The sequence below is a fragment of the Nomascus leucogenys genome, chromosome 11, assembly GCF_006542625.1.
Source record: "Nomascus leucogenys isolate Asia chromosome 11, Asia_NLE_v1, whole genome shotgun sequence".
NCBI classification, from domain to species: Eukaryota; Metazoa; Chordata; class Mammalia; order Primates; family Hylobatidae; genus Nomascus; species Nomascus leucogenys.
The window spans coordinates 101,751,588-101,775,959 of record NC_044391.1 but is presented as its reverse complement, the minus strand read 5'-3'; the positions used below and the strand labels follow the sequence as shown (position 1 = coordinate 101,775,959).

At 37.6% G+C, this 24,372-nt stretch overlaps 1 non-coding gene across 1 annotated transcript; it reads right to left on the bottom strand.

The window, feature by feature from the left end:
• Window positions 1-1,402: 1,402 nt before the first annotated feature.
• On the bottom strand, window positions 1,403-1,509 carry LOC115837480. Its single transcript, XR_004032512.1, has one exon. It is a non-coding gene; the product is annotated as a U6 spliceosomal RNA (small nuclear RNA).
• Window positions 1,510-24,372: the final 22,863 nt, after the last annotated feature.

The following is a 24,372-nucleotide window of genomic DNA, read 5'->3' as shown; positions in this document are numbered from 1 at the left end:
AAGGTGGTGATAAGTAGCATATTTTCACCTTCCAAATAAAGGAAAAGCTCAAACTTGACAAACATGGTAGGGTTTTTTTTTCTTCTCAGTCATAAGTCAGTGAATAGACAGTTAGATAATTCCTATAATGTAGAATTCTGCCAGGCACCTTTGTTGATTCAAAAGTACAAAGAAATATGATTCCTGCTCTTAAGGACAGTGTAATCTAATCTAAGAGAAATGAACTATTAACACAAACCCTCTAGTAATCCAGCCTTCTGAAATGTTATGGCTTCTTATACTGCCTTGTGTTAATAGTTCACTTCTCTTAAATTATATTACACTTGATGAACCAATATTGACACATTATTATTAGCAAAAGTCTGTGGTTTGCATTAGGATTCACTTTTACAAAGTCCTGAATTTTGAGAAATGTGTAATATCATGTGTTTACCATTACAGTATCATACAAAATAGTTTCATCACCCCCCAAATCTCCTATGTTCCACCATCCCTCCATTCCTCCTCTAAGCCTGGAAACCACTAATCTTTTTCGTGTCCTCATAGTTTTACCTTTTCCAGGATGTCATATAGTTGGAATCAAATAGTATGTAGCTTTTTTAGACTGCCTTCTTTCACTTAGCAATATACAGTTAAGTTTCCCCCATGTCTTTTGTGGCTTGACAGCTCATTTATCTTTTTAAAAATCACTGAATAATAGTATATTGTATGATGTACCACAGTATGTTTATCCATTCACTTATTGAAGGATATCTTGGTTGCTTCCAGAAACCACAGTGCTGAGTGATGAGTGCTGTAAGAAAGATATGCAGGGTGTTAAAATGAAGAATGAGTTTGGCATTTAGAGGAGGCTTCACGGAGGAGGTGACACAAGCTGAGTCTTGAGGGATTAGTAGGAATAGAAAGGTATACTGGGGCAGGGTTCAGGGGAACAGGGAACTACAGGTAGAGGAGAAAGAATACAGAGATGTGAGACAGCATGGCACATATAAGGCACTGCAGAAACCCAATATGGCTGTTTCATCATGCAGGCTGGGGCTGGGCTAGAGGAAGCATAAGAGACTATCCTAGAAGGAATTTGTATGCTAAAGAGCTTAGATTTATTCTGGATAAATGGAGAGCTGTGGAAGGATTTTAAAGGGAAGAATGATTAAAAAATAATAATGTGGCTAATAGAAAATGTTAAATTACATATGTGTTCACATTATATTTCTATTGGCCAGTTTCTATTTGGATATCCTGTCTTCAGTTTGAAAATTCCATGTCTAAAATGAAATGTATCATTTTGCTCTCAAAACCAATTCTTCTCTTTTCTATTTCTGCTGGTAGTGTCATAACCCATCTTCCCATTCCCTCATTACCCTAAAATCTGGCTCTACTAAAACATACCAATAGCCTCCTAATAAATATGGAACACTTCATGAATTTGCATGTCCTCCTTGCACAGAGACCATGCTAATCTCCTCTCTATCATTCCAATTTTAGTATATGTGCTGATGAAGCAAGCACCTAATGTTTTTGTGATCCTCATTTTCATTGGTCTTTTTTTCCTACTGCTTCACGCAACTGAATCTCTACTTTCTTGATTATCTTCCTCCTTTGACTTCTGTAACTCTGAGCTACTACAGTTCCTGTCCAATTTCTCTGATTACCTTATATCTCCCTCTTTCTTTCACTGGCATCTCTTCTTCTTCATACCTTAAAGATCTAGCCGCATTCTCTGCTTTGTCTCCCTTCCCTCCTTTTCAGATATCTCGTCTATTATAATGACATAACCATTGCATAAATGAAAATGATCACATTACCATCTCCAGCCTCAACCCTTCTTTTTAGCTGCAGTATTGCATCTGCAGTTTTCTGCCAGATGTTTCTATTTGGATATCCTGTCATCAGTTTGAAAATTCTATATCTAAAATGAAATGCATCATCTTGCTCTCAAAACCAGTTTTTTTCTTTTCTGTCTCTGCTGGTGGTATCATGATTCTCTTTATCACCCAGCTTGAAATCTCTGATTTAAGTTGAACTCTTTCCTTTCTCCCTAGCCTCTCCCATTCCTCCAGTCATGAAAACCTGAAGACTCTTCCCTCCTAATGTCCCTTGTATCCATTCCCTTTCTCTGGTCCCATGCATAGGTGTCCTTACATGCTACACAGTCAGCTGCTGCTTTTTGAACCCAGAGTATCTGGGAGTATGACATGGATATGAAACACCAAGGGATGGTGTGGGGAGAGTATGGCAGTTCCTTAGATAAATGCTCCAAAGTGATTTATTCACAGTACATTTTGAAGTTGCTGACAGAACGTGAATGAAACTAGTGATTAAAAAAAGAGTTGTTCTTATATAGTCATGGTCAGAGATGACATTCTTTATTTGGAGGCAAAGAGTTAAATGTAGACATACAGGCAGAAAAAAAAACCAGCATGAAAGCACAGTATGTACATTAGAAGAGTTGAAGAGAAATGAGCCTTATCATGCAAACCACATTGACTTTGAAACATATTGCAGTCATAATGTTCTGAAATTCTTATTGTAGGATACATATAGAGATTGTCAGAAGGCTATGTGAACACTGGGGCTTTTGCAGCACTTATAATATTTTTACCTATTTTGTTGCTTTGGCTTTTGAGCTCTCTTCCCTCCTTTCTTTCTTTCTTTCTTTTTTTTTTAATGGAAAAGTAGTTCCTGAAGAGACAAAAACCACTCCATGCATTCTTTAATTGTTTGACACCTTTCATATGATATGGCCACAAGACACTCTATAATTCTCAAAGATATGAGACAGAAAACTGCAAAGAAGCAAAGTGTAAGGGTCTTTGGGTAGCCCTAGATAGAAGTTACTTAGGCAATTCAAATGAAATAAAAACACTATATAATACAAAGTTCTATTTGATTTTGGGCAGGCTGGTCAGAGATGACAATGCGAAGAGACTGTGTGCCCTTTTTTTGTTCCTACCATGACACACTAGTGACACATGACACAGTATGCGGGTCCTTCAAGTTCTCCAAAAACACTTAAGACAGATTGTTACTTTTAGTGTATCTCCCAATAAAAACTTTTGCTTCTTTGTTGTGTAAGTCTGTGACATCATTCTGATGTTATTTACCTTAGTTAAAGAATCAGTGAGTACAAGGATGTGTTATTTTTATTTTGATGTACCCAGTCTCATGTTTCTGCCCTCCAATCAGACTCCCATTACTCTTATGGTTTTTCATCTTTTCATGCATTTTTAAGGAGAAATATTCCTTATACTTGTATCATTCACTTATGTTTTAGTTTACTGACTCTCAAACTTTAGTGTGCATAACTGTAACTGGAGGAGCTAATTTAAAATGCAGATTACAAGTCCCTAGTTCCACAGATCTGGGATAGGATTTTTTTACTAGGTTCTCTATAGATATTGTGATGCAGTATGCTGCAAGATCATACTGTGAACAACACAGGAATAGAGAAATTTGAGAAAATTTCTTCTCATTCCTAAGTTATTGTGTGCCTATTATTTCCTGTTTTTCATTTGGGAACACAAGTTTTATGTCCCTGCACATGGAATTTCAGATGACAAACGGTGTGGGAAATATTTAGGAACAGAGTAAGTAGAAGCCTACTTGGTATGTGTAGCTGATGCCAATTTGCCGAGACCAGCTTGATAAGGGAGACCCTAACCCAGTGGTGCTAGAGGAATTAAAGACACACACACAGAAATATAGAGGTGTGAAGTGGGAAATCAGGGGTCTCACAGCCTGCAGAGCTGAGAGCCCCGAACAGAGATTTACTCATATATTTATTAACAGCAAGCCAGTCATTAGCATTGTTTCTATAGATATTCTATTAACTAAAAGTATCCCTTATGGGAAATGGGATTAACTAGAAGTATCCCTTATGGGAAACGAAGGGATAGGCCGAAATAAAGGAATAGGTTGGGCTAGTTAACTGCAGCAGGAGCCATGTCCTTAAGGCACAGATCGCTCATGCTATTGTCTGTGGCTCAAGAATGCCTTTAAGCGGTTTTCTGCCCTGGGCGGGCCAGGTGTTCCTTGCCATCATTCCAGTAAACCCACAACCTTCCAGCGTGGGCGTTATGGACATCATGAACATGTCACAGTGCTGCAGAGATTTTGTTTATGGCCAGTTTTGGGGCCAGTTTATGGGGCCAGATTTTGGGGGGCTTGTTCTGAACACCAATTTAAAGTTTAAAGTATTAAAATGGTGTTGAAATCCATTTCCTCTAGATGGCTTATTTATTGTTTTTATTAAATACCTTAAGTAGAAATTATTTATATAACCAATCAGTGCAACAGCGAGGCTAGGATGAGCCAAGTGAAGAGATAGGCAGGATCCCATGTTTACTTGCTCATTCATTTTTCCATTATTTTTGAGGAAAAAAAAGTATTACTGACATTGATCAAGAAAGGCCCCCCTTTTTACTGTGATAAAGTGTGCATAACAAAATTTACCATTTTAACCATTTTAAGTGTACAGTTTATGGCCTTAAGTATATTGACATGGCTGTACAACCATCATTTGCAGAACTTTTTCATCTCCTCCACCTGAAACCCTAGACCCATTAAACACTAACTCTCCATTCCTCCGTTTTCCCAGCCCCTGGCAACCACCAGTTTACTTTCTGTCTCTATGAATTTGACAACGTTAGGTACCTCATATAAATGAAATCATACAGTATTTGTCCTTTTGTTGCTGATTTATTTTCACTTCACAGAATATCTTCAAGTTTCATCTAGGTTGTGTGTGTTGGAATTTCCTTCTTTTTTAAGGCTGACTAATAATATTTATCATTGTATGTATGCACAGTATTTTGTTTATCCATCTATTGATGGACACTTGGGTTGCATCCATCTTTCATTATTGTGAATAATGCTGCTGTGAACATTGATGTACTATTCGAGTGAGAAAGCCCCTTTTCTAATTTAGAAAAAAAAAACCCTAAAAGGTCATTTCTATGCTTTTTAGATACATAAAATGTCTACATCCTCAGCCACCTACTCATAAAGTAGGTGTAATGCTACTGCTTGCTTGCAGAACACACAAATCCCTAGGTGGTAGGTCTGCTGCATTATTATTTATTTATCTGTTCTGACACAAATAACATACTTCCTCAACAGAGAGTGAAGTCTGCAAGTAAAATACCATTTGAAAAATTGGAGTTTAGGTTTGCCAACCAGTGACCTAGAACCAATCCATATGCAATAGTACCACAGCATACATAATATAGACATACAAGAGAAAAATAAAAATACAGCAGAGATCATTAAACCTATAGCAGACTTGTTTTTAGCTCAGTTCTTTCTGCTCTTGCAAGAAAGAAAGGAAGGAAGTTTCATCAATGATGCAAAAGCAAAATGAGTGAGTATTAGGGGAATGTGCTTTCAAAAAAAGAGGTAAGTATAGGCAGAAGGTAGACAAAAAGAGCCAGAGCCTTTGCTAGATCATTGGGTTGAACAGAGAGGCCCAGCTACATATGAGAGAATGTTGCTTTGGGGTGTCTCCCATGGAGGTTTTCCTGACTCCCCCCATTTGTGTTAGTGTACTTACGAGACCCTATGAATAGCTCCTATAACACTTCTCTCCTTAGTTTGAAAGGAAATGAAACACTCTCCTAGTCTTCCTGGAGTATATACTCTGATTATGGAGAAGTGGAGAAGTGAAACAGCTCAGTAAAAGCAAACAACCAAGAAATAAGATATATGAGAGACAGAGACAATGATGCTTTAGAGAAAAGGGGAATTGATATAGACGGATACATTTGGAAGGCAACTCAGGAAGAAGTTGGATGGGGGAGGGCTTGATCTGGAATTGAAAAAACAGGCTCTGGATCAGTGGAGAGGCGGAAAGCTTCTCTGAGAGATGTTATGTTGTAGAAGCTAGGCTAAAGACAGAAGGCAAGACTTGAGCAGGCTTTTTGTGTGTGTGTGTGTGTGGGGTGGGTGTGTGGGGGATGGAAGGGACATACTAGAATGTTCTTCCTCTGAAATAAGGAAAATACAAAAACAGTTTTAATTCAAGCAGCACTTCCTTTTCCAAACACTTGCACACTTATAACACACACACACACACACACAAGCTTCCTTTCCTTAAGTTTTTTCTTGCGATATCTAGACATCACAATTTGACAAGATTATCTCTTTTCAAAGAGTTGTTACAGACTCAGAAACAATTTTAGCTACCTCTTTGAACTTTGCGAATTGGGCCAACCTATGCAAAACTTGCAGATTAAATTCTGAGTACATATCAGAGTAGCAGATTGGGGTTTGGCAGAACTGGGTCATTAGATTCATTGATAACTTTGTGCAGAAGTTGCTAAAAGCCTGAAGAACATAAAGGGTTTCAGGAATATTTATGTCTGGTGAACTTGTTGGTAGTTTTGCAGTTTTCCTCTTATCTCCAAATCAGCAATTCTACAGAGCAGCTTGTGTAATGTGCACAATAAATAGTCACTAAAGAGTAATTAGAACAAATAACCATTGAACATTCAATGAACAGGGAGTTAATACATTTCCCTGAAGTAATTAACATTCCCTTTCCTTGTTTTGTTTAAATTTTGTTTTTACCTAAATTACCTTAATGCTGCCCTTAGTGAAACAGTTTAAAATTAGAGTTGCTGGAATTGGATCTTTCTTGATTAAGTGATAGAAATACTGAGGTTAATTAGATCAAATCTGTAGCTGGAGCTGTTGAGTACAGATCAGCGGTCCTGACGTTTTCCACGGAAGCCTTTCTCTTATCTCACAGTAAGCCCAGATTTTAAGACACGAAGATCTGCACCATTACCCCTGGAGCTCCTTTTTGTACATGCATGTCTGTTAAAACAAAACACACAGAGACCTAATGATTTGGAAGCATTATCTTGGGACTCCTATGTTCTCACATTTTGCCTTAGAAACAGCTAGCACAAGTTCTATCACCTTAAGTGGAGCTGAGGTGAGGCTTAGCAGAAATGTTCCAAACGTGTAGCCTTGTGGTAGAGAAGAAACAATTTATAAAAACCAAACGTCTATGGACCCCTGAATCAAAGGGTTTCAACTAAGTGAGATATGCCTCTGTCATCAACATTTCTTGCAAATACAATGCTGTCAAACTTTTGCCTATTTTCCAGTGGAATAAGAAGTTGGAGGTAACAATAAAGATCTCTTAACTGCTCCTACTCCTCCCACATCCCAGTAGTAAATTTTATATGGCTGTTTTAACAATGGAAATATGAATAACTCAGAAACATATTTCGTACTTTTCTTAAAGACCATTGCAGAATTATAGACCCCAAATACTGCTGGTACAAACATTCATCATTATAAGCAATAGGGTAATCAAATAATCACCAATAAACTGGATTGATCATGTTGAACCTAAGTGAAAACTTCTTTTTTTGTTTGTTTTGGTTTTTTTTTTATTTTTAAATTATTTTTGTTTGTTTTTGAGACAGAGTCTCGCTCAGTGCCCCAGGCTGGAGTGCAGTGGTGTGATCTTGGCTCATGCAACCTCCACTTCCCGGGCTCAAGCGATTCTGCCTCAGCCTCCCAAGTAGCTGGGACTACAGGCGCCTGCCACCACACCCGGCTAATTTTGTATTTTTAGTAAAGGCAGGGGTTCACTATGTTGGCCATGCAGTTCTTGAACTCCTGACCTCAAATGATCCATCCACCTCGGCCTCCCAAAGTGCTGGGATTACAGGCGTGAGCCACAGTGCCCGGCCGTGAAAACTTCTATATAATAACTTCTATATAATTAAAAAGTAAGAATTGCAGCAGTTAACACCAGAAGCAATTCATTCACTCATTCTTTTAGCCCACAAGTATAGACATGTATATGTATATATATGCACACAGACATATATATATATATATATATATATATATATATATATGTTTGCATAATGTACAAGACATACTATGGGCTGGGTTCGTGTTGGTGAAAAAACAGACATGGTTACTGACCTTATGAAGTATAGAGTCTACTGAGAGCAACAGACTTTAAACAATTTAATTACAACTATGTAAGTGGTGTGGAATAAAGTATAGTATGTTATGGTTATGATGGTATATAATGTCTGTGAAGTAATTTAGGGAATATAACGTGTAATCTTTGTACTGTTAAAGCTAAACAGGCTCAGAGGTGGAGAAAAATTCTAGCATTAAATTGGTTTTAGTTTTTATAGCCAAATTTAAGTAATGCTTAATAAACCATTTAGTTTTATTAAGCATTATTAGATTACTAATAAGTAGTTTATAGTACATAAAAATAAGTATATAGCACTTGTCTCATTTATTCAATCCTTAACAACCAAAGAAAGAACTCACAATTTTGAATCAGATCCTACCACAGGGAACCGTGCAGCTCTCAGGAAGCCAAAGATTGTAGTTTAAGAGTTGTCACCTTAGACCAGGGATGAGCAAGTTGTGGCCCCTGGGCTGTTATTGTATGGCTTATGAGATAAGAATAATTCTTACATTTTAAAACTTCAAAAAATGAATAAAAAGAAACTTTTTTTGTGACATGTGAAACTTATATGAAATTCAAATTTCAGTGTCCATAAGTAAAAGTTTATTGTAACACAGCCATACCCATTTGTTTATGTGTTAACTATGGCTGCTTTTGTGCTACAATAGCAGAGCTTTGTAGTTGCTACAAAGATCTTATGATGTGCAGAGCCTTAAATATTTACTATCTGGCCCTTTACAGAAAAAGTTGACTGACCCCTGGCCTGGATTATAACACTTTGAAAGACCCCCTTTTTGCAACACTACCAGTCCCCAACTTTAAAAGCTTTCTGTATTAGAGTTTTCCAGAGAAACAGAACCAATAGGGTGTGTGTGTGTGTGTGTGTGCGTGTGTGTGTGTAGGGAGAGAGAGGTTTATTTTAAGGAATTGGCTCACATGATTGTGGGGGCTGGCAAGTCCAAAGTCTGCAGGGCAGATTGGCAAGATGGAGACACCCAGGGAAGAGTTGATGTTTCAACTGAACTCCAAAGGCAGTAAGGAGGCCGAGTTCCCTCTTCCTTGTGAGATATGAGTCTTTTTTTCCTCTTGAGGCCTTTAAATGATTGGATGAGGTACACTCACATTATGGAGGGTAATCTGCTTGACTCATTTAAATGTTAATCTTATCTAAAAAAATACTTTCACAGCAACATCTAGAGTAGTGTTTCACCAAATATCTGGGTACCATTTCCTAACCAGGTTAACATATAAAATTAACCATCACATTTTCTTAACAGATCTTAGACATGTGATCCCCAGAGTATTAAACAAAACTCTTATTTATAAGTGTCTAATGATTGGGATGGATGAAGACAGTGAGCCAAATAATGATCAGTTGGTGTGGGGCAAAGTTAATTAAGGGTTTTTTTTAAACATGGTATGCTAATTCATAAAAGGGAAAACTTGACTGCATGTACAATCAGTTGCAGCAAACAATATGTTTCTGAACCAAGCAGAGATTTTAGCAGGGGCATTAACTCAGTGATCTGAATTTCCTTAGAGGTTTTTCCTGGACAATTAGAAGACAAGAAGAAAACGAACTTTCCTCCAGGCTTCAGGAGGTATAACCTCAGACTTTGTCCATCTAGCAGAAATAGGGACTTGCTGCCTTCCTGTAGAGGCTCCCAAACCTCTGTTTACTGGCCACATGAGCCTGGGGGTTTGGTGTGGGGAGGAAATCTACTTGAGCTCCCATATTTTCTCTGAGGGTTGACCTCTAAGGGGAGCTTCCATCCTTTCTGACTAGAGGCCTCGTAGAGAATTCCTTTGGTTTTACCACTCAATGGGCCATTGTCTCAGTTCATCCACTTTCTCTTGTGAGCCTTAATTATATCATTACAATTTGTAACTTGAAGTTTTATACCACAAAAGAAGCAGTAGTCAGACTAGCCCTCAGAGCCCATCCTCTACAATTCCCTTTTCAGCTTTTCTCTTGGTAGCCCCACTTCTCACTCGGCAGCCCCACTTCTCACTCTACTGTTCATCTCCTCTGAGCCCTTTTCCAAGGGAGTGCTGCAAAGTGAGATTGGCTTTAGGTCTATGGATAGCTCGACCCAATAATAGATGCCAACTCTTTCTGTTCCTCCTTCGGATTCAAGCCTGCACCGCTCATTGGCCCAGTCCTACCCTCAAAACCTCCAGATTTAAAATTTATTTTATTCTATTTCATCAGACCATCAACACACATTTCTACAAAATCACATTTTGGTGTAGTTTAGGCATTTAGCTAGCATTTATTAAGTGCCTAGGATTTTTCAGGCACTTTATATTTATTTGAATCTTATGGCAACCAGCAGGTTAAACATTACTAAATTATTTTACCAATAAATAAACTTAAGTTCTGTGAGGTTAAAAATATTTTTCAAAATTACGTAGCATGTAAATGGGAGGCCCAAGATAGTGAGCTCTGGCTTGTTTAACTCCAATGTCTGTGTTCTTTCCATTATACAGTATCTGAGAGATCAACTTCAGCTTTTGAGTTCCTGGTTAGATAATGCCTTATAGGACTAGCTAGCACAACTTATTGATATGCAAAGCCACTATCTATGCAACTTTGTCAGCTGTATTTTTTTTGGTACTTAGAGTGGAATATGGCAGATGTCAGGAAGCAACAGGCATCTGCTGTAGCCAGAAATCGGCACCCACATAAACATCGGTTGCCTAAACGTTTTCTTTAATATATCCTGATATTTCCTCAGAAGTACACCATCTGCTCATGGAATAGATAACCTGAAAAAGTCTGACGCAGTTTTTCTTAAGTTATCTCTTTTCTTATAATGCATTACTTTGGTTCTTATGCATACCTAATCCAATCGTGTACAGAAGCACAAAATATCTGCCAGCTTACCCACATAAAATGGATTAAACATGAGAAGAAAAATAGGTGGAGACTAAGAGTTCAGCTTCTGCTGTTTGACAGACAGTATTTGAAAAACTTAGCACAGCGACTAACCTATAGGAAAACTCAATAAATGCTAGATATTTTTATTATCTTTTTTTACTTGTAGAACTTTCTCCCTTACTGTGAGTGGACTAATAATAATGAAGTCAGTTTAATTGATCTTTTATTTTGCCTTATGTAGCATGTAAATTTAAAAAACCAAACTAAGCTTTCCATTCATTCATTTATTAAGAGTACTTATTGTGCATCAAATATTTTTCTTTCTTTCTTTCTTTTTTTTTTTTTTTTTTTTTTGAGATGGAGTCTTGCTCTGTCGCCCAGGCTGGAGTGCAGTGGCATGATCTTGGCTCGCTGCAACCTCTACCTCTCAGGTTCAAGCGATTCTCCTGCCTCAGCCTCCTGAGTAGCTGGGATTACAGGTGCACGCCACCACACCCAGCTAATTTCTTTTTGTATTTTTAGTAGAGACAGGGTTTCACCATGTTGGTCAGGCTGGTCTCGAACTCCTGTCCTGGTGATCCGCCCACCTCAGCCTCCCAAAGTGCTGGCATCGAATATTTTTCTAGTTGCTAGGAAGAAAATGTTGAGCAAAAGGAGAAGGTCCCTGTGCTCAGGGCCTTAGAGTCTAGTGTGAAAAAGAGAGAGTAAGCAAATGACTACACACATACATGTATACTTACAGAGAGAGGGGAATGAGAAGTAGGGGAGAGGTTTCTGTTGGTAGTGAGGAATTTGACTTATATATGACATGTGAATTGAGATCCATAAGATGAGTAGGATCTCACTAAGGGAAGAGAAGTGAAAGGTAAATTATTCTAGAGGAAATGACATGTTCATTGCTCCTCCTTTCTCTTCCTTTCCTCCTTCCTCGGTTCCTCAAAGCTCATGACAGCACCAAGGGTAATGCACTGTATGGCTCTTCCAGGTATTAAAAATACTGAACATCTTTCATTACTGGTTGGTAAAGGGTTTCTGCAGCAAAATCTCTGAGTGGGTCCTCCCTAGTCTTCCCTCTGCCTTGGCCGCCCTAGACCCTTTCCCAGAACCCACCAGAGCCCCCCATAATCAGCAACTAAATGGTTGATGCCTGCTGCAAAAGAGGCACTCAGGGACCTACTTCCTCATTCGGGCTGGAGTCTGCTATACTAGATTGGTGCTGGTGCCATGTTAGTTGTAAAATATTTTGAATGTCACTCATTGATACAATCTCCACAGTTTCTGTAGTTCATCTCCTGGGAGAGATACGAAGAAGTGATAAATTACCTACCTAAATCAGTCTTAAGAGTTATTTGCTTTTCTTTTAATTCTTTAGATTTGCTTATAGTTTTTAATTTATTACCTATAACCTTTGAAGCTAACAGCAGAGAAACTATCTTGCCTTTTGCATGAATTAGTACGTATCTCACTTTAATTCCTTGGCTCATTGTGATCATATTTTACCTTTGTGTTACTTATTTTAATGACAGAGTCACAGTAATTTTGTTCTATCCTCCAAATACAGTTTAAAATGTATAGATCTAATCACAGTAGAAGGTAAGCCAGAGAGCACAACTTCAAGTCTATTTCTAGAGGATTAAATTCACAGTTCTGGTTAGCAAATAAAAAGACTATTGCTTTTCATACTGCTTTGGAAATTGAGAGCTAACTGTTGTGGTAGAACTGAGATATCAGCCAGTGTAGAAAATTTTAGTTTTATTATTGCGTGTACATATGGATGTCAAATCCTAGATGTTGCAGTGGGATATTTAATAAAAAGAAAAATGGGTTACATCCATTATATTGTCCTTTAACTCACTAAATTTTCCTTATTTCTGTAGATGTCTAAGTGAGGAATGGATGCTTTTAGCATGTGAACGGAATCTTCTAAGGCCCTTTCCTGAATGATCACTGGAAATAAGGGCTTCTTTTTCAACTTCTGTCTGTTAGCTGTGTTTAATCTATTTGATTTTTCTTTATGAAGTCAGGTACGTGGAAGCAGCAGCCTTACCTTTCCATACATTATGTATGCACGCCACCTAATATAGCACAGGTTTTAACAATACACAATATCAGTAATTATTCCAAAGTTTCCATCTGAGCTAACAAACTTCAGTCTTAGCCGGCAAGTTCTCACTTTTAATGATGAATAGTCAATACCTAGAGAATAAAAGACTGCTGCTCAGGTTGTGTTTGTTACTTAACAAAAATTCTCAGGGAAGCCTGGAAAAGTTTCCAGAGGTTGTGATGAGCAGAGGAAGCAGGGGGCAGCTTTCATTTCTACATCTCCACATGGCAGGGGATTTTAATGCAGTAATTATCTTAGTGTTTAATGCTAATGAGTTAACTCTCATCTAACAGATACATAGCAGTTATATTTCGGTGGAAAAGAATACAGAACATCACCACAGAAGTTCAAAGACTTCAGGAAGTTTTATTTAGATAGCAAAATATATTCCATGACAAAAACAAACTGAATAATGAGAAATGAAAAAATGTGTCTACCTCAAAGGAAAGAGAAAACAGCAAAGCCTCCTCACACCATCACCAGGAAAAGAGAAAATGAGAGAGGAGTGCTATTGCAGGTGGAGCATTTACCTCCACAAGAAAGGTGCTGTTATGTGCCACCAATTCCAGGCAATCTGCCCTAAGATAGATGAGTGGTGAAGTCTACTCAGAATCTGACAGGGTCAGGTCCTGTGAATATCATGGTATCAAAAAATGATGGAGCTTGGAGGAATTAATTCATTTGGTTAATATTTATTGAGCATTTACTATTATAGCTGCCACTGTCAAAGCACTGAAGGTAAAGCAGTTAAAAAGGCACCCTAGGCCTGTATCCTCAAGGTTATTATCAAATAAATTTTGAATGTAATTTCAGGTAACTGCAAATGCTGTGAAGAGAAATGAAGTCTGAGGTGTGGGGATTGTGAGTGAAGGGCTGAGTTGTTTTAGAGAGGGTAGTCAGGAATTGCTCTTTGTGGAAGAGACATTTAGTCAGGGGTCTGAATGATGTGAAGGTGTCAAATGTATAAATGTCTTTGGGAAGAACATTCCAGGCAAATAGAAATGCCAGTTCATGGGACCTGAGGTGGGTGTGAGTTCACATATTTGAAGAACAGCCAGAAAGCTAGTGGAGTAAGTTAGAGAGAGTGGGTAAGGATGAGATGAGAGAGGTAGTCAGGCTAGATCATGTAGTATTTTATTCCAAATTTGATGGGAAGTCACTGAAGGTTTTGAGTTGGGGGAGAGGTGATGTGATCTACCCCATGTTTTAAAAACAATTACTCAGTATGCTGTAAGGAGATGAGACTATAGAAGGGTAAGTAGAAAAGCAGGAAAGCCAATAGGGAGGCAATTGCAGTATTCCTGGTGATGATGAAGATGGACATGCACTAAGTGGTAGTAGTAGAGTGGTGAGAAATGGTTGGATTCTGGATTTATTTTGATGGCAAACCTAACAAGACCTGCTAATGGGCTATGGGGTGAAAGAAAGGCAAACATCAATAATGATTCTTTGATTTTTAGCTTAAGCACCTGGGTGAATATTGGCAACTTACCACTATAAACTGAGAAACCAGCCTAGGAAAGATGCTGTTGTCAGAACTTATTATCCACTTTACCTCAAAAGACCATCAAGGTCTCTTAATCTCTGCCATGACCAGCTACCTAAATCTGTCAGGTTACCCATCACCAGAGGGGCATGGCTCTGGAGTCAGATTGGGTTCAGATCCTAGCTCTGCTATTTACTATATGTGTAACATTAACAAGTTACTAACCTGTCTGTGACTCAGTATACTCATCTGGAAAGTGGGGATGAAAACAATGGTGCTTACCTCATTTAGTTTGGGTGGCAGTTATTGTATGAGTTTACATATAGCTCTTCAACAATGTGGCATATGGTTATTGTTCTTTAAGTTAACTGTTATCACACAGACTTTTCTGTCCATAAGCCATGCTTATGTCTTAGACCTTATTATTGCTAATAATTGGAGTACAGTCTATATGGAGCTCTGGAGGCTTCATTTAAATTCAGGAATTTTTTAGGCTATTCAGTTCAACAATTTCAACTTGTTAAAAAATTGTTTTTGACAGATGTGTAATCTAGGCCATAGAGAAGTTAAGTGAGTTGACAGAGGTCACAGAATTAATTAGTGGCTGAGCTGGAATGCCTACTTGGATCATTTTCACTGCATTTTTACATCTCTGCCTTTCTTTTAATTTGAATTTCTTGAGTTTTCTGTATCCTACCAAATTTCATATCCCTTATTGATAAGGTCACTTAAAGATTTTTGAAATGTCATTGGTCATTAATAGTGTCTATCACACATAAATCGTATTTGACAATTTTTGAGTCATATAGGCTCATAAATGTATAAATCCATTGGACATTACATTTATGTTTTGTTTTGTTTTTAGCAATAACAAGCAAGATTCAGAAGTCCAACAAGTAAGACATTGATTTCATTAAGAGAGAACTAGTAAGCAAGCTATTTGGGAAGTACACTCTCATAAGAATATTGTTTCATAAAGTCTTGAGCAACATAGGAAATAGTAAGTAAGGAGAGCAAAATGAGGGAATCACTGTGCAGGGAAACAGAAAGTACTTACTAGGCATGAGTTCCTGACATAGATTCTAGTCCAAATGTTAACTAGTTGTGCTATGTCAAAGAAGTCATTCAACCTCCCTGTTCCTTAATGTTTTGCATGTAAAATGAGGGGAGGGAGCCAGGTGATCTTGGGATCTGTGCCATCACTAGACTGCTAAGGTAAGGCTCAAGTGATCTTGTCACCATTTTACATTTTGTTCATTGAGTCTTACTCAAAGGAGTCATATGTAGAACCATTTGAAAAATATTGGCTATAGATAGCTTAGGAGTTGAAGGAAATTGTTAAAAATAGAATTAAATAAATGGATTTTCTCTGAGCAAAAGGCAGTCATCAGTTTCACAGACTCTGAGGACTGGTATAAGGAGTGAACAGCAGGGTGATTTTAAGAGCTCTTCTCGGGAAATTTCGTGACTATCAGACTCAACATTAGTCTATCCTTGCTGTGTCCTGCCCTGACCTTGTGTGCTATTTGTAGTTATGCCTCTAAAGTCTGGCATTTTCCTCCCAAGCCCAGACTAAGACATTATTTGCCTGCACAGGTCCATGAAGTGCACTGCTGTCAGACTCTCTCTAAGAATACTTCAACTGCTCATGAAGGGGGGGCCTTAACTATTTACTTCTTTTGGAAGCCTCCATCTGGCCCATCTGTCTTTATTCTCCCAGGATCACAGGTACATTGTGATTATTGTACTTTCTTTTGCTGACCAAAGTCAGTTTTATCTCTCAGTCTGCTCATTAGATGGAGCCATCTAGTTCCTGGACTCTGTCATCCCTGCTGGAACTTCTGAACCCATTCTGACAGCAGGGTCCCAGAGTTTTTTCTAATCTTCTCCATAGTTCCTGGGTCTACAGGGGTTGGACCATTCACCAACACTTCCCAGCATTGTCTCTAAAAGCCTACTTCTTCATCATGGGCTATCTGGTGAAAGGCCTGGTCTATTTGTTCATTCTATTTTCAGAAATGAGCTGAAAGTCACTGGGGCTATACTAACGAACATCAGGTACTGTCCCTTAACACTCTTACCATCCATTCAGTTCCACTGACTCTCATGGAAGCAGTCAGTTACTATGGCTTGTTTAAATAGACAGATGGTGGGGTTGGCATATTGTCAGTAGTAGAATCAGAACCTCTGATCCACAGAATACTGTTCTTTTATTAAAGATGTCCTATAAAAGTTTGAAATGATATAAATCTCATTTGTCCAACAGATTTGTTATTATTCTTTTAACACAAACTACATGAAGCATATACATGGGACTAGGGTTAAACATAGTGAAAAAGGCATTTAACCCTCTTTAGTAATATCTGAGGTATCCAGAGGACCTGGGAATAGTTACAGATACTCTTCACATGTCTTCCTTAGAGCATATGTAAACTGAGTCATAGAAATGGTCCTAAACATGCTATAGTTGCCCAAGGTAAATATGCAAACTACTATTGGTTATATTTTCTTTGGTTTTATGTGACTATATTTAAAGAAATGAACAAAATTCCCTGTCATGTCGATTACATGAATAAGTACTCAGTGAGTTTATTGTATAAGTAAATCAATAATCAAATATTTTTATGAAATGATCACAGTTAAGTTCACTACCACAGAAGTTAAAATAGAACTGAGTAGCTGCAACTCCTAGCTATTGTTTGTCAAACACAAGAAAAATCTCAGTTTGGGGTATTTTACAGACTTTAGGCTTTTTAGACTTGAGAGGTAACTTCACTTTCAAAGGCTGCAACTGAAGAGCCAGCAGGAAAATTTCCACACTGACCAAAACAATGATAGTTTTCCTGTTACCCCCTGTAAAATTTATCATGACGTTGGCTGTTGGCAGGGGCTACAGATGAGATTGGGAAACATTGCTGTCAACAGCAAAAGTACTTTAATATTAAAGCTTTTGACCTCAAATGAAATTTAGATGGCTAACTAAAAAATGATTTATATTTACCTTAACAAAGTATTGATTTATGCTTTGTTTGGCGCTCTCAATATCTGTATTCCTTCAATCTTGAAATGTTTTTAGGTGGTTCTTGTGGTATAATAGAAAAAAATAAATCCCAGCACTGCCACATATGACAAATTATTTAACCTCTTTAGCTTCCTATTTTTCTTCTGTAAGATGGGGATAATAATAATAATACCTATAATTATTATTCATATCTTTGATATAATGTGTGTAAAATATATAGTGTAGTGCTTCACACAGAGTAAACACTCAATAAATATTAGTTATTTATATTAGGTTGGTGCAAAAGTAATTGTGGGTTTTGCCATTAAAAGTACTAGCAAATGCCATTAAATGCCAATTAAAAGTAATGGCAAAACCCACAATTACTTTTGCACCAATGTAATATTAATGCCAATTAAGATATTGCCAATATTAAACACCTATTAAAAGTAATGGCAAATGCCATTAAATACCAATTAAAAGTAATGGCAAAACCCACAATTACTTTTGAACCAACGTAATATTAATACAGTACCTTATATATAATAGATTATTATGAATTATTAAATGAAAGAAAAAGTGAATAACTGTAGTATCACAGGATCTCAGGAATATTTTACCATTTATTATAATTTTACCCAGTTCTTTTTCATAGATCCAGCATATCACATTTTTCTTTTTTTTTTTTGAGACGGGGTCTCGCTCTGTCGCCCAGGCTGGAGTGCAGTGGCGCAATCTCGGCTCACCACAAGCTCCGCCTCCCGGGTTCACGCCATTCTCCTGCCTCAGCCTCCGGAGTAGCTGGGACTACAGGCGCCCGCCACTGCGCCTGGCTAATTTTTTGTATTTTTAGTAGAGACGGGGTTTCACCGTGGTCTCGATCTCCTGACCTCGTGATCCACCCGCCTCGGCCTCCCAAAGTGCTGGGATTACAGGCGTGAGCCACTGCGCCCGGCCCAGCATATCACATTTTTCCTTTGTGAATATGTATGCTCTTTCTTAATCTCAGCCCTTTGGTGTCATGCCAAGGAAGCCTTGGAATGTTTTGTTTCTCAAGCCAAGTTTCATTGGCCTGTCAAGGGATAATCCTTCATCTGGGAAAAGAAATGGACATGGAGCTACTGCACACAAGGTTTGGGGTGTTTTTCTCTTAAGAATTATAAACATTAAACACGGGAAGTAACGAGAACATGAAGCGTTCTTCAGATTCTGCACATCTTGCCCTACATCATGAGATTTTATGCTTGCTGCTGAATCATTTCTGTTAGAGGAAAGTGTAATGCACATTTCACTGCCCCAAATAAAACCAGAAAAGTAGCATTTGTATATTGTCACTAACATTCACATTCTGTACGAAAGAGTGAGGAAGATCATCTCAGCTCCAGTGAAGCATTAACTGTGAACAAGCCCTTCTTTGTCCATCTCTCCTATAATTAGATGTGGGTCAGGGGTTACCACTGTTGGGAAATTTGAAACAATAAAAGGAAAGGACTCTCACAAGAAAGGGCCATGCAAACAGTGTGAGTGATATTTGATTATGTGTCAATATTGTTTTGAATAGAAAACAAAAATAACTTTATTGAAAAACCGTTCTGACTGATGTCTGTTTATACAAGCTGTAAATCTTTCCTTCATTGCCTTATACAAATATTGATTGGTTGATTTCTGACCTATCAAGAAAAGAGTCTCTCTGATCAATGGCTAAGTAGTTTCCCAAGCAATGTCTCATTTTTATTGTCTAATTTCATATTCCTTCTGCATTTTTAAATGTATTTATCTTGGACTAAGATATGTTCAGTAGTTCCTTTTTTTCACCACATGTTCTTTTTCTTGTTTTAAGAGTAAACCTTTACTCATTAATTCTAATATGACTGAAGGGCATTGGTCAAAGTCAGGATAGCATCAGGGAAGATCAGTTACCTGCCAAGAGGTCTCTATTTTGATGCATTCATATTTGTTTAGGTCAGGCTCTCCTTGAAGGAAAAGAAGCCTAAACATATATTAAGTTACTTGATAAGAACATACTGATATTTGACCATTTTTGACCTACAAGACTGGCAATTTCACATAGTTCAACCTAATCCATCAAAGATGGATTCCTGCCTCAGAGGAAAACCATTTAATAGAGAGATTGATAGAGTAAGCCGGTTCATAGAGATTGATGTGTAAACAGGAATGCTACTTTCCAACATGTAATAGCCACTGTTAACTGCCGTGGGAAGCAGTTACTGGTACACTGTGACCAGGGTGACAGATCTGCCGTGTAGGCGGATCTATACAAGAAGCCAAATGATGAGCCAGTGATGACCAAAGCTACAGAATGTATATATTTCTTTTTTTTAAAAAAAAGACTTTATAAATTAAAAATACCATGAAGATATATACAAACATAAAACTAGGTAAAAACCCTTCAGATGTCCAAGTTTTTAGTAACAACCACCTAAAACCCCTACAAATCAGAAACTACAAAACCAACAAAATATAAATGAGCCACATTGATTGAATAAAAGTTTTTTTTGTTTGTTTTTGGCTCCAACTAATTCACAGATTGCATTATTGATAGTACAGATTTGAATAGTGGAGAGTCCTCCGAGTCTGTATGAGTAAGCATCCTATGCATGTGATCTCTCAGTTTTCTCTACATCATCTCTATTGTGAAAGCTGCATTCCTACAGTGTGGAGTGAAGTCATTTGGTTTTCCCTTGGATATGTCATTAAACATTGGGACCACCTCTGCTCTTTTGAACAGGAGTTGGACCTTTTGCAATTAAGAGTTACTGATTGGTGTCAGAACTGTCACAAAGAACTCTTTGTATCTATTTACCCTTATATGGTTTCAGGGGGTAGCTCCTTGGGGATTCAGCTTTATGTGGGGGTGTCTGATGTTAGTTTCCCAACCCTGTAGCAAATCGTTTGCTTTAGCTGCAACATTTTGCTTGGCTTAATATAGAAGGCATGGTAAGACTATCTAGTCAGTAAAATAGCTACAACAAAAAGATTTCAGTTGCCATTATTTTAATAATAAATAAAATAAATCTTTGAAATTAAATTCTCATGTATGGTTTAAATCTTGCCTAGGTTGAGATTGCATTCCTCTGCTTTTCCTTTCAGTAGACATTTTTCCTATCAAATTTCATTAGATTAGAAAAACACTACAAAGCTTCCATCCAAACCTTCCATCTCCTAATTGCTGACAAAGGATGATGGCCTTCCATCTTTATGGATATTAAAAAGTTAAGTAATGACTCAGGAGTTAAGTAATAGTACAGATTTTTAAAATATCAATTTTGCAGTGCACATTACCAAGCATATCACTTTTGTATTTTAAGAAGAAGAGTAAACAACAGCAAACAAATATTTTAAAAATAAGCCTAAATTGTATCAAAGATCCCTCATGGTAAGATTTTTTGTCTTTTTTTAAGGAAAGGTGTTTAAAATCAATTATAGTCATTCTATTGATTTATAGCTAATGAGTAGAAAAAGTGATTTTGGCCTAAGTGTCAGTTGTTTCAGCTGTTCCTTAAAAAAAAAGGGCAAGAAAATGGAGTTAACACTGTTTTAAAAAATTATACTTTAAGTTCTGGGGTACGTGTACAGAGCATGCAGGTTTGTTATATAGGTATACATGTGCCATGGTGGTTTGCTGCACCCATCAACCCATCATCTATATTAGGTATTTCTCCTAATGCTAACCCAAGCCCAGCCCGCCACCCCCCAACAGGCCCCAGTGTGTGATGCCCCCCACCCCTGCATCCCTGGGTTCTCATTGTTCAACTCCCACTTATGAGTGAGAACATGTGGTGTTTGGTTTTCTGTTCTTGTGTTAGTTTGCTGATAATGATGGTTTCCAGCTTCATCCATGTCCCTGCAAAGGACATGAACTCATCCTTTTTTATGGCTGCATAGTATTCCATGGTGTATATGTGCCACATTTTCTTTATCAAGTCTATCATTGATAAGCATTTGGGTTGGTTCCAAGTCTTTGCTATTGTGAACGTGCTGCAGTAAACATACATGTGCATGTGTCTTTATAGTAGAATAATTTATAATTCTTTGGGTATATAGCCAGTAATGGGTTTGCTGGGTCAAATGGTATTTCTAGTTCTAGATGCTTGAGGAGTCGCCACACTGTCTTCCACAACGGTCGAACTAGTTTACAGTACCAGCAACAGTATAAAAGTGTTCCTGTTTCTCCGCATCCTCTCCAGCATCTGTTGTTTCCTCACTTTTTAATGACCACCATTCTAACTGGCGTGAGATGGTATCTCATTGTGGTTTTGATTTGCATTTCTCTAATGACCAGTGATGATGAGCTTGAAAAAATATGTTTGTTGGCTGCATAAATGTCTTCTTTTGAGAAGTGTCTGTTTATATCCTTTGTCCAGTTTTTGATGGGGTTGTTTGATTTTTTCTTGTAAATTTGTTTAAGTTCTTTGTAGATTCTGGATATTAGCCCTTTGTCAGATGGGTAGATTGCAAAAATTTTCTCCCTTTCTGTAGGTTTCCTGTTCACTCTTATGATAGTTTCTTTTGCTGTGCAGAAGCTCTTTAGTTTAATTAGATCCCATTTGTCAATTTTGGCTTTTGTTGCCATTGCTTTTGGTGTTTTAGTCATGAAGTCTTTGTCCATGCCTATGTTCTGAGTGGTATTGCCTAGGTTTTCTTCTAGGGTTTTTATGGTTTTAGGTCTTACGTTTCAGTCTTTAATCCATCTTGAGTTAATTTTTGTATAAGGTGTAAGGAAGGGATCCAGTTTCAGCTTTCTGCATATAGCTAGCCAGTTTTCCCAACACCATATTAAGTAGGGAATCCTTTCCCCATTGCTTGTTTTTGTCAGGTTTGTCAAAGATCAGACGGTTGTAGATGTGTGGTGTTACTTCTGAGGGCTCTGTTCTGTTCCATTGGTTTATATATCTGTTTTGGTACCAGTATCATGCTGTTTTTGTTTCTGTAGCCTTATAGTATAGTTTGAAGTCAGGTAGCATGATGCCTCCAGCTTTGTTCCTTTTGCTTAGGGTTGTCTTGGTTATGTGGGCTCTTTTTTGGTTCCATATGAAATTTAAAGTAGTTTTTTACAATTCTTTGAAGGAAGTCAATGGTAGCTTGATGGAGATAGCATTGAATCTATAAATTACTTTGGGCAGTATGGCTGTTTTCACGATATTAATTCTTCCTGTCCATGAGCATACAATGGTTTTCCATTTGTTTGTGTCCTCTCTTATATTCTTGAGCAGTGGTTTGTAGTTCTCCTTGAAGAGGTCCTTCACATCCCTTGTAAGTTGTATTCATAGATATTTTATTCTCTTAGTAGCAATTGTGAGTAGGAGTTCACTCATAATCTGGCTGTTTGTCTGTTATTGGTGTATAGGAATGCTTGTGGTTTTTGCACATCGATTTTATATCCTGAGACTTTGCTGAAGTTGCTTATCAGCTTAAGGAGATTTTGGGCTGAGATGATGGGGTTTTCTAAATATATAATCATGTCATCTGCAAACAGAGACAATTTGACTTCCTCTTTTCCTAATTGAATACGCTTTATTTCTTTCTCTTGCCTGATTGCCCTGGCCAGAACTTCCAATACTATGTTGCATAGTAGTGGTGAGAGAGGACATCCTTGTCTTGTGCCAGTTTTCAAAGGGAATGCTTCCAGTTTTTGTCCATTCAGTATGATATTGCCTGTGGGTTTATCATAAATAGCTCTTATTATTTTGAGATACCTTCCATCAATACTTAGTTTATTGAGAGTTTTTAGCATGCAGGTCTGTTAAATTTTCTCAAAGGCCTTTTCTGCATCTATTGAAATAATCATGTGGCTTTTGTCATTGTTCTGTTTATGTGATGGATTACGTTTATTGATTTGCGTATGTTGAACCAGCCTTGCATCCCAGGGATGAAGCCAACTTGATCATGGTGGATAAACTTTTTGATGTGCTGCTGGATTCGGTTTGCCAGTGTTTTATTGAGGACTTTTGCACTGATATTTATCAGGGATATTGGCCTGAAGCTTTCTTTTTATTTTTTTATTTTATTTTTTAAATTTTATTATTATTATACTTTAAGTTTTAGGGTACATGTGCACAATGTGCAGGTTTGTTACATATGTATACATCTGCCATGTTGGTGTGCTGCACCCATTAACTCGTCATTTAGCATTAGGTATATCTCCTAATGCTATCCCCCCCTCCCCCCACCCCACAACAGTCCCTGGTGTGTGATGTTCCCCTTCCTGTGTCGATGTGTTCTCATTGTTCAATTCCCATCTATGAGTGAGAACATGTGGTGTTTGGTTTTTTGTCCTTGCGATAATTTGCTGAGAATGATGGTTTCCAGTTTCATCCATGTCCCTACAAAGGACATGAACTCATAATATTTTATGGCTGCATAGTATTCCATGGTGTATATGTACCACATTTTCTTAATCCAGTCTATCGTTGTTGGACATTTAGGTTTCTTTTTCTGTGTGTGTGTCTCTGCCAGGTTTTCGTATCAGGATGATGCTGGCCTCATAAAATGAGTTAGGGAGGATTCCCTCTTTTTCTATTGATTGGAATAGTTTCAGAAGGAATGGTACCAGCTCCTCTTTGTACCTCTGGTAGAATTTGGCTGTGAATCCATCTGGTCCTGGTCTTATTTTGGTTGAGAGGCTATTAATTACTGCCTCAATTTCAGAACTTGTTATTGGTCTATTCAGGGAATTGACTTCTTCCTGGTTTAGTCTTGGGAAGATGTATATGTCCAGGAATTTATCAATTTCTTCTAGATTTTCTAGTGTATTTGCATAGAGTTGTTTATAGTATTCTTGAATGGTAGTTTGTATTTCTGTGGGATTGATGGTGATAGCCCCTTTTTCATTTTTTATTGTGCCTATTTGATTATTTTTTTTTCTGTTTTTATTGCAGGTAATATGTAATATTAGAATTTCATTTACATGCACAAAATATGTATAATTGAA